Source organism: Cervus canadensis, chromosome 6, assembly GCF_019320065.1.
Source record: "Cervus canadensis isolate Bull #8, Minnesota chromosome 6, ASM1932006v1, whole genome shotgun sequence".
Classification (NCBI taxonomy): domain Eukaryota; kingdom Metazoa; phylum Chordata; class Mammalia; order Artiodactyla; family Cervidae; genus Cervus; species Cervus canadensis.
The window spans coordinates 23,810,633-23,816,093 of NC_057391.1; the positions used below are offsets into that span (position 1 = coordinate 23,810,633).

The 5,461-nt window shown below is 44.1% G+C and overlaps 1 non-coding gene across 1 annotated transcript; it reads right to left on the bottom strand.

The window, feature by feature from the left end:
* Nucleotides 1-463: 463 nt before the first annotated feature.
* On the bottom strand, nucleotides 464-545 carry TRNAL-UAG. Its single transcript has one exon. It is a non-coding gene; the product is annotated as a tRNA-Leu (tRNA).
* Nucleotides 546-5,461: the final 4,916 nt, after the last annotated feature.

Here is a 5,461-nt window from a genome sequence, read left to right on the forward strand (position 1 = left end):
GGAAGGAAATGGCTTTCTGCATGGGTGCATTCATTCATCATCTTCAGTTACAAGGGTAATGTGATTAAAACCAAATCAAGTCTGTGCAGGTTATTTCCTGAGCACCGAGCTGCAGCTCCTAAACCAGTGTTGGCTCCCAAACCAGGGCTGATGGGGGCTATGGGGCACTATCTAGGAAGTCTTTCCTACCAGATGGTGCCTAAGCCAGGTCATGAGAAAGATTCAATGTGAGCGTGGATTTTATAAGAGGAGGACAGAAAGAATTCCCTGTTGTGAGAATACAAAAGCTTAGATACAAGCAAAGATGAGCAGGAGATGTTAAGAAGAAACCGTGCTAACCTGATTTGAAATAAGTATTTCAGAGCAGGATTGAAAGGTTTTCTGGAAATTCTTGCCAGAGGTTTTCATGGATTTAGCTTGAGTTATACTAATTCTGATTTACAGCTATACTAAAACACACCGTTGGCAGTGGTGGGATTCGAACCCACGCCCCCGAAGAGACTGGAGCCTAAATCCAGCGCCTTAGACCGCTCGGCCACACTACCACATGTTGTGAGGAAATCTCATCCCAGAGCTGTTTACTACAGTACACGTGCTCATAATTTTGAATTTTCTTGAGACAGTGGAATTTCCCTCAGTGTTTTCATTTATCCCTAAGGACTCGAGCAAACTCGGAGAGAGGAGAAATCATTGTATTCTCACAGGCCTGAGAAGTGAACTAGAAAGTGGTCAATGATTATTAGCGCGAATTTCCTTGAAAGACCTTTTCTTTAACCGAGGCAATTCCACGCAGAAAGGAGGTGGGAAATCTCACTGGCGACTTATTGCAAGTGATTTCAGAAGACTAAGAAACTCTCCTCTGTTGGGTCGTTGGTCTATGGCTGTGAAAGTCACAGCGAGAATGAGGTCGGAGATCAGATCAAGCAAGAGGTTCGCTTCCGTTGACAGATCTGGCGAGCCTGTCGCCGATGGACAGGAAAATCCTTGGTCGCATTCCCTGCAGGTTCAGTCAGAGAGAGAGATTGGTCTACTTTTCCTGAAAGTAGCACTCTGGGGTAGACCCACGCACACGCGCACTGCTGCCTCTGAACAATTTACCTTACAGAGGGACCAGGGTGACTCCCAGAGGGAGGTTACATCCAAGAACTTTCCCACACCGGGGAGGGGTGTGTCCGGGTTTCCATGGGGGTTCCGGAGCCACTAAGCTTCAGATCGTTTCTTTCGAACGGCGTAGAGGGGAAGGAAAAGTTTCAGAAGTGCTCCCAGCCAGGGATCTTCAGCACCCAAGTGGAATCGCGTACCTGTCAACGATCTGCGCTCCGCGGTAAGCCCTGGATTACAAGTCACCTTATTCATTGCTGTTTCTGATTGGCCATTTCTGGGTCTCTGGATGCAGAAACTCTCCTAGAGTCTAATTAAAGTTTCCTAACTTCCTCTTACTCCCCGCCTCCATCACTCCAAAAAACCACACCCTGCTCTTGCCTGCCCTTGCCCAAGAGCTCTCCGAGGTCCTTTCCCGGTGGCCTGAGGGGTCGGGGTCAGGGTCAGGCGTGCTTCAGTTCAGTTCAGTCGTTCAGCGGTGTCCGACTCTTTGCGACCCCGTGAATCACAGCACGACAGGCCTCCCTGTCCATCACCAACCCCCGGAATTTACTCAAACTCATGCCCATCGACAGAGGCAAAATTGTTCTTCTCTGTATTTTCTTGGGACGAAGGTCTTGCTGGTTCCCATCTTCGATGCCAGCAAGCGGGGTGAGGTGGGGAGCGAGGAACGCAAAAGAACTTCTAAAAAGGCTGATTGGAAATAGGGCTCAGGGAGCCCCGGATGAACGTAGAACCAAGACCGGAAAGCAGGAGATGGGAAAAGCTGGGGCCACTTTAGGAAGAGTTCAAGGCCAGAGGCGGGCTGTCCTCCCACTCCCCATCAGCTCCCTACTGCCGCCAATCCGGGTGCCCTCTGGGTCAAGTCCCCTCCACCCCCCACCTCATCTCATCCCTCTCCCACACCGGGTTAGACGCTTCCTGATCGCTCTTTTTCGCTCTCTAGTTCCCTCTCTCTGCTCCCAGTTGACAGGCAATCTGAGCTCCCAGGGTGGAACTGGGTGTCAACTCGTGGGTTCCCACCGAGTCCTCTTTCTCTCCATAAGGTACTGGAGTCACGAGCGTGGCCGTCTCTCGGAGATGGTGAGAAGCAAAGGCCAGCGAATCTAGCGCAATCGGCAAAGGTGTGGCTTCTATGCCCCACATCACTGGAGATGGAGGAGCTCAAGTACCTGTCTCCAGCCCCTTTTGGCTGAAGTGGACAAATTTCAAGAAACTTCAGTTTGTGTTTCCACGCTTTTTGAGGACCCTCAGCAAAAAGTGTGTGTGACCTTATTGCCTTGAGTAGTACACGCGTCTTTGCAACAGGGCACAAGCAGTGGGAAGACTAATGCTCATCTCAATTTGGAGAGAACCTAGAAATCCTGTGCAATAAACTTTGTGCGTAAGACAAGGAAGCATCAGTTTGAAAGACAGAAAAGGCCTGGGGTTCTTTACTACCTGAAAGGATGTAGGGATGGATGGGAGGAAGAGAGAACAAGTATTGGACATATTTATCGAACTATTTTGTCTAGTAGTGAACCAGGTGAGAAACTCAGGGTCTATGGATTGGTCCTGGGAAATCTCATATTGAGGCTTTTGATTAGAAGATTAAGTGAGATCATATTTAGGTCTCAGTGCTAATTTGGTAAACACACACATTTAAATAAACCACAGCTTCTGTAAATGTTTTTACTTCTTTTTAAAAATATGGATTCCAAAAAAAGTACAGAGATTCTCATAAGATGGAAGTGACCTGAACCCTTGATTATTTATTTGTTTTTTAGTTCTAGGTCAGGGCAGTGAAAGGGACTAGTTAACAAGAAAGAACTTAATCATTATAGCAGAGGTCCCTTTGATTCTATGGGACTGCAGGTTCGGGCTCCACAAATTGACAAGCTTCAAAGCATTTTCTTAGCAGGACAAAGTACCACAGTCTCACATGCCATTCTGACTTTCCTTTACTAACCAGTGTGCACGGCCTCCCCTATTCAGTCACCTGTTATCGCTGGAGCACTCATTGTTTGCCTTAAACTCACTGGATTCTTCTATGAGAGAAGTATTTTGATCTGTTCCTCATAGAAGTGGATCATCTGTTAGACTGACAGAGATCTGAAGTCAGAAGTCTTAGCTTTCCTAGTGGAATGCCAGCCTTGCCAAATACTTGATTGACCAGTATCTGAAGCCCTTTGGAAAGATGCCTGATAGAGATAAGTGTGATGTTTGTCTGGCACATAACTATTCCTTCAGTTTTCAGTGTTGGAAGTATTTTAGTATTTTAGGCTAGTATTAACTAGTATTTTAGGCGCTAACATTCTGCAACATTACAGGAGAATTTAACCTTGGATTTCCTGCTATCCATACCTTGTCAATAGCCTAAATGATGAAAATTTATACACAAATGGAAGATTTACTTTAAGGCCTTGATGCTCAAGGTATAGTCTAAGAACCAGCAGCATCAGCATCTCCTGGTAACTTATTAGGAATCTCAGGCCCATGAATTGGAATCCTAATAAGTTCCCCCAAAGTTAGAGAATTGTTACAAGTACTTTATTTTCCAATCTATGCTTCAACTGTTGTCCTCTCTATTTAGGGCATTTTCAAGTTCCCACCAGACTTGCACTACATTGCAATGTAAGTCTCTCACCCTAGCTCCAGTATAAAGCCATCTGATTACTGGCTTGGCTCCCATCTGCATGTGCTCTAAAAATCTCACTAAAAGTTCTTTATGACCTTATGGACAGTAGCCCACCAAGCTCCTCTGTCCATAGAATTCTCCAAGCAAGAATACTGGAGTGGGTAGCCATTCTCTTCTCCAGGAGATCAAACCCTGGTCTCCCGCACTGCAGGCAGATCCTTTACCATCTGAACCACCAGGAAAGCCCACAAAAATCTTACTAATAATTAAATACTGGTAAATAATATGTTCCTTTTGATGGATGTATCAGATAGTCTTTTCAGGATTTATTGAGTCCCTAGTTAAATATTTAGTAGCTTTTTCATGGTCTCATGTGTTTAGTACATTGACCATCAGAGTAATACAAAATACTGTGATGTATTTACACTTACAACTTTTCTGAAATAAAAGAACTTCTAAAGAAAAAGGAGAGAAGGGAAAGGAAATCTTTCCCCTTATTTTCAATAGGAAGAATTAAGCCTCTTATTTTAAATTTGTATTTGTCTTTATAATGTTTACTGAAGTTGATGGAAGAGGTGGGACAAAAGGGAACAATCTCACCAGGTTGATTGCCTCTGCAAGCTTCAGGTGAAAAGAAATGTAACCCTGAACATGGTCAGCCTAAGGGAAAGAAGAAATTTATGAGGCATTCCTTTTTCTTTGTTTCTATTCATCCTGCTGGTAGCAATAACCTCCTTCTCCTCCACCCCCCACCCCCAACTCAGTCACTACAAAATATTGTAATAGTCTGGCTACTTTGGGTTTTGGAAAGATCCCCTGGAGGAAGGCATGGCAACCCATTCCAGTGAGAATCCCACGGACAGAGGAGCTGGGTGGGATACAGTCCACTGGGTTGCAAAGTGTCGAACACAACTGAAGAGACTTGGCAGGCATGCTTTGGGTTTAAGAAGATAAAATCTGATGTACACTTGATTTTCTTCTTTGATTTCTCTACTACCTTGCCCAGCTTCTGACTCCAGTTCCAGAGTATCCAAGTACTCAGAGGGCAGCTTCTCGATGAACACACAAGAGTAATTATAATGGATTTAGGCACTTAGGATTAGGTAATGGAGAACACAGACCAAGAAGCACTGTGAAACTGAGGAATAGAATCTTCTTTTGGTTGTTCAAGGTACATTACAACCCACCCCACATCCACCAAATAAATCTGTGCAGAAAATAAATAAGGTTATTATCCCTGCTTGTAGCAAGCTTGCAGTTGAGTGTAAGAAGATACTTTCTGTAAAACATACAATATAAATCTAGAAGAATGAATACCCACATACACACCACCATTAGGTGGTAACACGAGTAGTAACTGATACACCAGAGTGAGTGTAGCCTCAATTTCCCAAGGGTCAGAGATCTAGGGAAACTAAAGAAAATAAATTTAAGAAAGCATAAGTTGAGGTTAGTACAACTTTTTTTATTTTGCTAAAATTTTGCAAAGCCTTGTTCCTTGATATTCTAGATAAATAATCTATGTACCTTAGAAACCAGTCTGTCTATCCATAGATGTACTTGGATGCTGCTAAGATGAATAATTGATTGGATGCTCTTAATTGTGCCTACTTTTCTATATAAATTCTTGACATTTTAAGGTACTTTAGGATCAGTGAACCTGAAAATGCAGGGTCTTCAACCAAGGAGATCAAGGAGGTCTCTTTTGTGGGAGGAAAAAAAAGCTCCTTGAATGGCACACGA